This window comes from Canis aureus, chromosome 10 (genome assembly GCF_053574225.1).
Source record: "Canis aureus isolate CA01 chromosome 10, VMU_Caureus_v.1.0, whole genome shotgun sequence".
NCBI classification, from domain to species: domain Eukaryota; kingdom Metazoa; phylum Chordata; class Mammalia; order Carnivora; family Canidae; genus Canis; species Canis aureus.
The window spans coordinates 41,450,811-41,463,082 of NC_135620.1; positions in this window are offsets into that span (position 1 = coordinate 41,450,811).

A 12,272-nucleotide genomic window follows, 5' to 3' on the forward strand; every position below is an offset into this window, starting at 1 on the left:
TCTCAATCTGACTTCACTTAGCATAAGGTCCAACCATGTCGCAAATGGCAAGATCACCTCCCTTTTTTGTTTTTTAAGAGAGAGCAAGTGAGAGAGAGAGAGAGAGAGAGAGAGAGAGAGAGTGTGTGTGTGTGTGTGTGTGTGAGAGAGAGAGAGAGAGAGAGAGAGAGAGCAGGAGAAGGGGCAGAGGGAGAAGGAAGGAGAATCTTAAGCAGGCTCCTCATTGAGAATGGAGCCCAACACTGGGCTCGATCTTACAACCCTAAGATCATGACCTGAACCAAAATCAAGAGTCAGATCCTCAACCAGTTGAGCTACCCTACTGCCCCAAGATACCTCCTGTTTTAGGCCACATAATATTCTGTTGTATGAGTATATACCACACCTTCCTTATCCATTTACATATCAATGGACACTTTGGTTGTTTCCATGTCTTGGCCATTGTAAACAATGCTACAATAAACATAGGGGTGCAGATATCTTTTCAAATGAGTGTTTTCATTTCCTTTGGGTAAATACCCAGTAGTGGAAACTGAGTTTTTATACTTTTTATTGAAGTATCAAATATATGCAAATATATGCACTAGTATATTTGCTCATTGGTATAGAACTTGATGAATTTTTACAAACCAAACAACCACTTCACCAGCTTCCAGGCCAAGAAACAGAATGTTACCAGTACCCCCAGAAACTTCCTTCCTGCTCCTTCCCTATCATTCCCCCCACCCCCACCCACAGGGAAAACCAGGATGCTGACTTCTAATTACATAGATTAATTTTGCCTGTTTGTGAACTGTGTATAAATGGAGTCCTACAATACATATTCTTTTATGTGTTTCTCCTTTTGTGCCACATAATGTTGATGAGATGTATCCATATTGCGTGTAACAATAGAGTGCTCATTATCATTGGTATGTACCTTCCTTTTCGGGGATATACTCTAGTTGATGTACCCATTGTGGTAATGATGGGGATTTGGGTTGTTGTCAATCTGGGACTATAGCAGCTAATAGTGCTGCTATTAGCATTCAAGTTTAGTCTATATGAATATTTGCAGAAAGATCTAATCTGGGGGAAATTAACCTCTCTCCAGCAGTAAGTCTTCCACAACATGAATATGGTACATCCCTTCATTTATTTAGGTGTTTTTAAAATTTCTCTCAATGTTTTGTAGTTTTCTTTGTTGAAATCTGGCATATTTTTCATTAGATTTATTCCTAGGTGTATTACATTTTTGATGCTATTGTAAATGGTATTGGGACTCGGTGGGATTTTAAGGAGATGGAAAATTTTAATAGCCTGAGCTTTCCTGCCTCTAGATAAGGGTCATAAGATTTCCTTCTTCCACATTTTTAATAAAAGACAAAACTACTTAAATATTCCAAACTGTTAAAGCTGACAAAAGGCAAAACAGATAGGGCCAGAGGCTGTAATTAGCCAATTAGGATGTCAACAGCAAATTCCAGCTTTCACTTCCAACAGTATCTAATATGCCCTAAGAACCCTTTTCCAGAGAAAGTATCCAAAAGAAACAATTTGAAATTCCGTAGTTTGTGCAAAAGAAATGAACTCTTTTGATCTTTGGCCAGAGGTTGGTTCTTTTACTGATTTCAAAACTTGAAATGGGAGATAAAACCCAACATTTATATACTCTATTATGTGTCAAGTGCATTTACATAATTATCTCTTTTAATTCTCATGACAAACCCATATGCCGTTAGCATTTACTCGATTTTACAGTTGAGGAATCAGAAACGCAGAAAGATGAATGCCCCAAATCACACTCCATCAGTGATGGAAATGCAAATCTAGCCCTGACAGATGCCAAATGTAATTCTTGCCCCCCTTCTTAAAAGTAACATTAATTAGTAACTTTCCAACTATTAAAATTAAAGACGTGTTCATTCTAGAAATTTTGAAAAATATAGAAAACCATAAAATGATTTTTCTCCATACATAAATTTTTTCACTTCATGTCACTTCATGATAACATCCTCCTGACTTTCTCTATTCAACGCCATTCTAACATCTGCATATTTCATCAGTTAATCTACCATAATTTTTTAACCAAAAATCTTTCATGTTGGATACTTGAACTATTTTTCGCACAATAGGTGATTCTACAGTGAACCATGCATCTGTATCATTACAACTTTGCACATACTTGTGATAATTCCTTTGATAAATCCCTCCTTGACGTATTCTCCTGGGTTAAAGGATTAGACACCTATTCATGGCTCTCTAATACCTATGGCCAAATCTCCACACCCCCAACCCCCAACCCTCTCTCCCCTGTACTCTCCATGCTCCTGAGACCAGTCACAGTTCCCACTCCCTTAGCAGGAGAGAATGGCCACCTGCTGAGTATCTATCTGGGTCAGATATTGCCAACATAGGAAAATACTTGCCAATAGGATGGGCTTAGAATTCTTATTTTAATTTATGTTTCTTTAAATAATACTGATTTTGAGCATCTATTTATTGATCATGTGTATTTCTCCTCTGGGACATAAGTGTTCCTCAAGGAATGGTCTCTGGATTACCTGTACTATGCCTAGGAGTATCCTAAATAGGCAGATTCCTGAGTCCCAACTCAGACTATTTTTTTATATTTCTTTTATTTAAATTCAATTAATATAATGTATTATATTATACAGAGGTAGAGTTCAGTGATTTACCAGTCTTCTACAACATCCAGTGCTCATTATAGCACTTGCTCTCCTTATAATGCCCATCACCCAGTTACCCCATCCCCCGCATCTCCTCCCCTCCAGCAACCCTCAGTTTGTTTTCTATGATTAAGAGTCTCTTATGCCAACCCAGACTATTAATCAGATGCTGGGGTGGGGCCTGAGGAGGGGAATCTGATTTTGTTTGTGCTCTGCTGGCAATTCACATGCTATTAGATCTTGATAATCACTGCCTCCATCATCTCGCCTCTGACTCTTCCATACCTAGTAGCAGCAAACAAATGGCCAAGGATTTGATTCTTGGAGTCCAATCAGGAATGATCCTCACATGAAGCTCTTGTTCATCTACATAATCTCAAAATGTGCTTTCAGGTACATGGGCTGAAGGAAGACCTGTCCGCATGCGATGGTTCAAACCTGTCCACGTGAATAAGTTTAAAACACGTTTTTGGTGGCAGAGTAAAGTCAGTGACCGAGGATTCAGCACCTGTGCCCAGCAGGATATTAATTAGATGGCAAAAAGAGGTTTTTTTTTTTCTTTTATTTCAATTAATATATAATGATTGGGGTAACTGGGTGAAAGACATTAAGGAGGGCACGTGATGTAATGAGCACTGGGTGTCACAGAAGACTGATGAATCACTGACGTCTACCTCTGAAAAGAAGATATTTTAAAAGCAGAAGCTAAAATTTTTGTTTTGAAGTGTTCAAAAAATTCTGTAGAAGCCATGAAATGAAGGATACCACTACAGAACCAAGCAAAGTTGTGTGCTGTCCAGTGCTGGCTTTTGAGGGCCAGATGAAAAGTGCTACGTGATGGGCTCCTCAGCCTCTCCTCTCTCTCCTCCCTCCACTGCTTCAGATCTCATGAAATACAACTAAGAGGACAGCGTCTGTATATTTATAGGCATTTGGTTCCTATTCTTAACGCCCTACAGGGAGTTTTAAGGTCCTAAAATCCACAGTGGTGGTGTTTGGGAGCAAGCTTCTTTTATTATGCCTTTACAATTCACACAAGCAAACGTAATTCCATCAGGAGTTTTTAAATGTTAAGTCCTACAAGGAGGACCTCAGGTTGTTTACTGCGGCAGGCCGGCGTGACCCAGGCTGGAAGCCAGAGGTAGTAGGATGGGCAGATGACCTGCCACGTTCACGTGCGGGAAACAGAAACATCCGCTTCCTGGGAAGGAAGAGGAAACCGCTTTATTGTTGCCAACCATCCTGTACGGAGCCCCTTTCGCCTGCAACGTGCTGTGTGCTTTTCGTGCACTGCTGCATGTTTCCGCAGGACCTTGACCCCGGAGGTCTTTGCATCAGGTGGGAGTAGGTCTGGTTGGCACCCAAGCCACCCTGGCGGGAGCAAACCAAGAACTGCTTTCCCCATCTACAGTCAGTGCAGGGAACGTGCCCACGACACAGCTGGTGCCCATGAATGAACGACTGAAGGGGGCAAGGGCAGGACTTGAACTCTGGTCTGTTTCACCCACCCCTGGGCTCCGGCCCGTGGCGCTGCCACTCCCAGGGCCTGCCGCAGAGCTGCCTGGCCTGGCCTGGCCTGGAGTGGAAATACTGAAAGCTTGTCCTATGCTTCCGGGAACGCAGCATTCACAGAAGCACTGAGAAATTCAGAATTGACACACACACACACACACACACACACACACACACACACGGTCACACCACCGCTTGAGCACAACGGCGCCCTGCTCCGACGGCTGCGCTCGCCGCTCTCCGCAGAGGACAAGGTGCACAAGCCATTTCCCCCGGGGCCGTGCGGGGCGCCGCATGCACGGTAAGGCCCAACTCTGTCAAACAATGTATAAAACCCGAATTAATAGTGAGATGGACCCAATTCTCTGACAGGCGTGTTAAATGTGATTAAAGCTGCGTAGCATTCCCCGCATACCCATCTGCTGCGTTGAGGAGCTCACAGCTGTTCCGGTTTCCGACGTACAGTTTCTTGTCAGTTGTTTCCAATAGATCTCTCCTTGCACGTGATCGAGGCCTCCCTGGCCGGCCGGCCTTGGCCAGCACCTCTGAGCAGCCGCCGATAGCCACATGCCTCTGGCCGCCGGTCTGTAGAGGCATGTGCAAGCTCTGGCTGGTGCAAAAATGTGTGATCACAGGGAAAGCTTAGCGCTTTCGCAGCTGGAATGAATCTCTTGGATCCGAAGCTGCGGTGACGCCACCACCTGCGGCTCCTGCAGGCAGATGCTGTGGGGTGAGAGGGATGAATGGGGACAGAGAGGTTTGGGTGCTATAGGGAGCTGCCCTTGAGACGCCCACCAGCTACCGTAGAAAGAGCTACCATGGAATATGTTCCGAAAGCTCTAGAAGACCAGTGAGACCACTGCTGGGGGATCCTGGGGGAAAGGCTGAGGCACAGATCGAGAAGGGCTTTGTTAGGCAAGGGACAGGGTCCACAGAAGCCGTCGGAGACACTAAGCCAGGGGACACGTCTAAAACGAGGCCAGCCAGCACTGCCCCACGGAGCATCTACACGAGAACTTTTTAAAACCATCACCCAGGGCAGCCCTGGTGGCTCAGCAGTTTAGCACCACCTTTGACCCAGGGCCTGATCCTGGAGACCTGGAATCAAGTCCCATGTCAGGCTCCCTGCATGGAGCCTGCTTCTCCCTCTGCCTGTGTCTCTGCCTCTCTCTCTCTCTCTCTGTCCCTCATGAATAAATAAATAGAATCTTTAAAAAAAAACAAACAAAACCTCCTCCAGTGTGACTGTGGCCCTGCACCAGAGTGCATAGCCTGGCAAGCCTAACATTGGCTGGACTGACCTTCCCTTTGGCCAGGAGTCCTTGTGCAGTAAGCAACGTGCACAGCCGTACACACAAGCTCTGTAAGGAGAAGAGTTCAAAGGTGGTGCGTAAGGAAGTCACTATCAGAAGCAGGGAGACAAGAGGAGTGAAAAATGCCTGCCCTCAAGTAATCCAGGAGGAGCGACACTAGCATATGAATGCAGAAAATACAGGCGAGCCTAAGAGAAAAACCAGAAGAAATATATGAAAAGAGTGTCAGGTGGATTCAAAGTTGAAGTCTCTTTCTAGCTTCTGGTAGTTCGCTGGCAATCTTTAGTGTTCCTTGGCTTATGAATGCACCATGTCAGTCTTCGCCTTGTTTGTCACACGACATCCTCCGTGTCCCTCCATCTTCACGTGGCCATTTCCTTATAAACCCACCAGTCCTACTGGAAGAAGTTATGTCAAAAGGTCGGCTCATTGCTTCCAGGCACCCTAGGGAGCGAAGCACCTGGGAAAAACCTGGCGCCCTTACCTGTCCCAGAAGCCACCTCCTGCCTTTCCCTCAGAGCCCCAGCGTTTGGGGGCCTGAGAAGCCAATACTGTCGTGCGACAAATGTAGAAAAGGAGTTTGTATGGAGAGAAAAACCTGAGCGTAGTCCCTTGAGTTCCATTAAAGACCTCAGAAATCCCTTATTGATTTTCTTAAAGAAAAAAACATGTATTAATTGAAAAAGAATCTGGCCATTGAACAAGCTACGGTTTAATTCAATAAACATTTGCTGGACAGATATTCGGTTGCAGACCTAGAGGATGCCAGAAAAAGAAGACCCCATCCGACACCGAGGAGCCCATGCTGGCAACTGGAGTCGGGGTACAGTGTCAGGAGGTCACTTCTCTTCCAAACTGAGCTCCTCCTTGCCCCAACCCTCAGGTCCTGTTTGTACGACTCTGTTCAGAGTTGCAAAATCTGCAAAATTCCAGTCTTGTTAGACACCAATTTTAGATCAGACAAAAAAAACACACACACACAAGGACCTATCACATAATAGACGTGTACATGCAACCTACACATGCCATATAGATACAGTGTGTGTGCATTTTGTAGAGGCCGGTGGGTATCAGAAAGAACAGCAGCCTCACCACAATCCCACCCGGTCCACAGCCTGCCTTCCTGGGCTGGTGGCAGGCCCGGGACAGAGGCAGGGGCTCTCGCTGGCACCTTCCTGGCACATCTCCCCCTGCAACAGGTAGAACCAACCACTGAGCCAAGAAAGAGCAGCAGCACCCCCACCCCCAAGGCAGCAGCCTGGGGTCCCATGGTGGGCTAACAGGGCCGGCTCTGGCCTGTGACAGCTTTCAGACACAACACAGGTAGCTCCCTGGGTGCTTCCTTGGGGAGGCCGAGCCCAGTCCAAACGATGGACAACAGACCTCCACGGCCCTCCCGAGCGAGCCTTTTTAGGTCACAGACGGTGCTGTGTTTACACTCCCGGGGACGGAACATCCTTTGCTCACAGCTCCCCCATCTCCCTCCCTTTGGCAAACGTCTGGACCCTTAGTAATCGGTGCAGATGTGTTGTGAATCATTGTCAGTTCAAGTACACAATATTCCTCCACTTTAACCCCCATCCGCTTGCCCCGCATACCTCCCCGCTCCAAGTGCTGGTGGAGGCGAAGTCTACAAAGCATGAGCAGCCCCCCCTCCCCCGACACGGTGGAACATTCAGCAACGGCCAGCAAGACAGCTACGAGACTAGGTGACTAATACCCACGAGGCACAATTTGTGCTGGGCAGAAGCCTGGAGATTTTTACATGGCCACTGCCCTGGGAGCGAGGGACTGTCAGGCCCCTTGTCAGGGTGAGGGAAGAGGCTCAGTGAGGTTGGTTTGCACGCATATTCCAATGAGTGAGAGCGTGGAGATTCCAGACCAGATATGTTCTTCCTAATGTGGAATGTTCCACCCCCAGTCATTTTTTCCAGCTAGTTCTATCTGCAGTCATAGTAGCAGCAGCTTGTGGACTAGACACTATGCTAAGTGCTTTGTAGGTATTGGGTCATTTGATCCTTCTATTGGGATCTTCACTTTAAAGATGAAGTGAGCCACAGAGCTTAGCCGACGCGAGAAAGTGAGCAGAACGTGAGTTAGCCCCTCGATCCTTCGTTTCCTTTGCCCTTCTCCTTGCCGGAGGCCAGTCAGCTGTTTGGGGCAAACCCGGGCCCACAGGACTTCAAGTCTTTCTCCAGAGGGCATGTGGCCACGGAGTACGGAGTTTGGGGTATACATATATTAGGCCCATAATGTGGCTCCCTAAGGAGAGTAGAACAAGAAAATGCTGGGGCAGGGGGCTCTTGAATTAGAGGTGGGAGTGGATGCATAGGAAAGCTTGGAAGCTTCTGAGGTCCCATAGGAGAGTGTGCAGGAGCGGGCAGGGCAGGCCCATCAAAGGGACGATAAAATGAGCCCTTCCATGTGAGTACCCCTTGGTCCTAGATCACAAAGGACCTTCGGAGACATGAACACACATTTTATTTGGAGAAAACTCAAAGCTTTCACACATAAGGCAACATAACATCTGAGAAAGTAGCAGGGAGCGGGGAAGGGTAGGGTCCTGGAGCAGGTGGTACGCACTGGGGGTGCTCCCGCGACGGGGCCAGCAGAGTCAGGCTGATGGGCCTGGAATGAATCCAGTGAACAGCCACGGCGGCAGCAGCCATGTGCAGCTTCACTCCTCGCACTCCATGGAACAGGATGACCCCCCGAGGGGTGTCCAATGAACATGGCTTCACTTCAGCTTGTCAATTTGGCTATGACCGGCCAGGATGGGGAAACTCCTTACAAACTCACTGGACTCATGATCCCCGACCACCCAAAGTGGTCCACAGGGGAATGAAAACCATTCCCTCCGGACTTCTTGCCCCACTCCTAGGCCCGAATTCAGTTTTAACTCCCCATTCACCAAGCACCTTGATGCTGCTAAATACAATCTCAATTTTGAAGACCAGAAACTTGCTCAGGGCAGGAGCTGCTCCGTGTCACAAGCTGCGGAGCCGGCCTCCAGACCTGGACCTCTTGCTCCAAGCGCATTTCTCTTTTCACCATCCTGTACCACCTTCCAGAAAAATCCTCTAATTCTGTGCCTCTACAGTAAACCTTGTGTGCAGTAACTGATTACTTTGAATTTAGGGAAAAGCCTGTCATTTGGACTAGGATCTGCTCTACAAATTCATCTTTTGTTCCTTCTACTTTCTGAGAAAAGAATACAGTATTCTGAACTGTAGATAGGTGACAGACTTTTTAAATTTTATTTTATTTATTTGACACAGTGTGCACAAGCAAGGGGAGCAGCAGGCAGAGGCAGAGGGAGAAGCAGACCCCCACTGAACAGGGAGCCTGATGCAGGACTCGATCCCAGGACCCTGGGATCATGACCTGAGCCAAGTGAGTCAAGGGCAGACACTCAACTGACTAAGCCACCCGGGCCACCCCCAGACTGGCTGACTTGAAATGGAGCTTGGCAGCTTAGCTCCTCCACCACACTTTGTGACCTTGGAAAGCAGCCACTTAATTAGTTTTTCCGTAAACCGGCCTCGTCCACACCTCTCTCACAGGACCATTGTGAGAAACCCATCTCCGAGAGCGCCTGGTATACTCACAGACCCTCCCTGTTGTCCTCTGTGTTAAAACCATCCTAGAATTGTTTGAAACCTTCAGAACGTCTGTTTTTGACATCAGACTGGCCCAGAGATTCGACAGCCTGGTACCCGTAGGGTCCCACCCAAGAACATTTCCTTCAAAAGAGGTTCCTGTTACAGAAACAGCCCTGGTTTTAAATACACCCGCTCCCCTCATAAAAATGCCTCAGCCAGCTAAAGCCATTCTGCTTCAAATATTTAATTAATACCTTCACAGGGGTCTGGTCCTTATTAAAGACTCTCGGGGACCATGTCTTAGGGGCAACGCTTTGTTCTAAGCAGCTCTATGTCTTACAGATAAAATAAAGTGCTGGAATGTGCTTTCCATTAAGAGCAGGGAAGCTTGCCTGCCCGCTGCTGCAGACCCCTTTGTCATCGTTGTGACACATTAAGGCATAATCCAAGTACAACATACAAACACAAACAGTGTAAATCCTCCCACTTAGTAAAAAGAGCCCCAGTAAAACCACAAGAAAGGTCTGGTAATTAGCTGAGGGGATTAAAAACTGGATGAGCACTTCCTTTACCTCCTTTCTCTCCTGAAGAGGCCAGAAAGGCACATTGCTCCCCCAGCCAGCAAGAGCCAGAACACAAAGCGCTAGCTCTGCTCTGGCTTCCTCCAGTACCTTCTGGGCTTCTCAGCCTTGGGCAGGTCAGCTTGCCTTGGTTAACAGTCCTGCCTTCCCAGCAGACGGACACACACGGAGCCCACCTTTGTTTCCTGTGCTAAAGACTGGCAACTGCTGGCTTGCATCTTATTGTTAGGGGAGTAACTTCTTTTTGTTTTTTCTGGTTACAAAAACTGAGTAGCCCAATTTTGAGATCTTGGGAACATCAAGGAAAAAATGAAAAAGCACATGAAGATTCAATCACAGCCAAAGCTCCTAGAGATGACTCTGGTACATCTTGCTCCTTCTGTTTGTGTGTTTATGAAACTGTTACTTACACATTTACACTTTATTTCCTACCTCTTTTATCTTCCTACTACACCCTGAACCTTTCCCTCTGCCATTTTATGTCTGATCACCACAGAGCATGCCAACAAGGGCCAGACCAACATACGTATAACCAATGATTTCCTATATGGCAAATGCTGAGGTCCTCCGAGTTTTTCCACTGTTGTGAACAATGCAATGATAGCATCTTGTCCATCGGTCTTTGGGCTAGCTCTTTCAGATGGACTCCTGAAAAGCGAATGACTTCTCTCCCAAAAGACTATACTGCTCTGCTCCCTTATCTATGTGTGAAAAGATCTACCTCAACCATCCTTCTTCTTGTCCTTCCATTTACATGATAGAAGAGTCCTGGGGGGAGATGGGCCCACTACAGAAAGGTGTACCCCTCCTCCCGACTGAGTGAATTGGGAGGGAACTCAGGGTCTTTTACAAAAATCTAACATGGTTGAGAGCAGGGATTTCAACTTTGGCCTTTGTGCTGTAGCCAAGATCTCGTAAGAGTTTGTTTATTTTTCTCTCCTTCTCCCTTTTGATAATCAACAAACTTAATGGATTCATTGAAAGTCCCACAAGTCTTCCCCTTCCCAGGAGCAGAATGAAGTAATCTAGTTCCCATGTTCTGACAGCATGGTTTGGAGGCCACTAAAGACGATAGCCTGCAGCCCATAGAGCCAGGGTGAGTTCAAATAACTGGAGGTTTGCTAAAACAATCAAGCAAAGGGACGTTTGCACCAGAGCCTTGGAGATCTTCCAACACTTAGCTGTCCAATTAATCCTTCCTACAAGAGTTGAAGCCTTTCCTCTACCTGAATGTTGCTCTATCTTGACATTGAATTGAGCTTTGCTGTCAGAAGAATCCATTTTCTCATGGTTAGAGACACAGCCAATGCTTTTCTCAAGTAGGGGGAGCCTCAGGGTGTGATCCTTGCATCCTGCCTGAAGCTAATACAAAAAAGGGCAGGTAAGCTCTCAGCTCAGTGTGTGCTGAGCACCTTCTGCTTTGGGGGTTTCGATAGGGCAAGACTTAGGATGACCCTCCGCCTCAACATCCCTAACTGACGGGGGCCACACAAGACATCTGTCCCAAGGTCCCCTGAGTATCTCAGATGCATTTCATGACCTGGCTGTAAAGACAGTTCCACAGTTCCAGGTATGAATTTGCTGGTCTCGGGTTTTATGCTGAATGACTCTGAAATACCCTACCGAAGAGGCTAGCGGAAGTTTCCACTCTGAAGGTTTGGCTTGGATTTCTTGCTGCCTCCTAAGGCAAGACCTCAAGCTGGGTCTCTGGGCTTAACTAACAGGCAGGTTAACTATTTCACTGCTGGACGTCCGCTCCCTCCCCAGCCCTCCGAGCCCCACCCCACAGTCTGGAAGTACATTCTGCAAAGGCTTATAAAGCACACAGGAAAACTGCCCATTCCAAGGGCTATTTTTTTTGAAGAGAAAAGAAGATATTTAGAAAGAGTCCATTGTACTAAAAACATATAACACTTGTTTAAAATTTTTTTTAAATTTAGGGGTCCAGAGAACTTTTTTACGAAGACTCTCACCAGCCAAATAACCCTCACTGATATTTTACGTAAAATACATGTGTAAGTTTAGGAGGTTGAGATCATTCAGAAAGGTAGAAAGTTAAAAGTGGGGAAATAATGCAAAGCCTGCTTTACTCATCAGGATAAACGTAAAGCTTACTATACATTCTTATAGATCAATTATTCTAATCACGTACACTTTGAATTGTACTAGGTTTTTGGCAACACAATCCTTACATAAAATGAGAGCACCCCACTCTGTTTGCATCCTTCTATTTTAGGGAGAAGGAAAGACTTCCCCCTTTAGAGGGAAGAAAAGACTTCTTAAAGTCTCAGAGATGCAGCAGCAGGGCATGCATGCAGGCCCCGGTGTGATCCTAGGGTCACTGCACCACTCGTGCCAGCTGCTTCCAGCTCCCCGGGGCATTGTGGTAAGTGGCCAGCATCCCTGCCGCCGATCCAGCACCCACCGTGCCACGGTGAGCCTGACGGGCACGCTGTGCCCCTACTCACATCCTGTAAATGACTCCGCTTCACATACTCTCCTGGGGCTGCCGATTAGCTATGGAAAACATTGTTCAGAGATCTGTTTTTTAAAGAATGTGGGTTCTAACAAGCAGAGTGGTATCATGTTAATAGT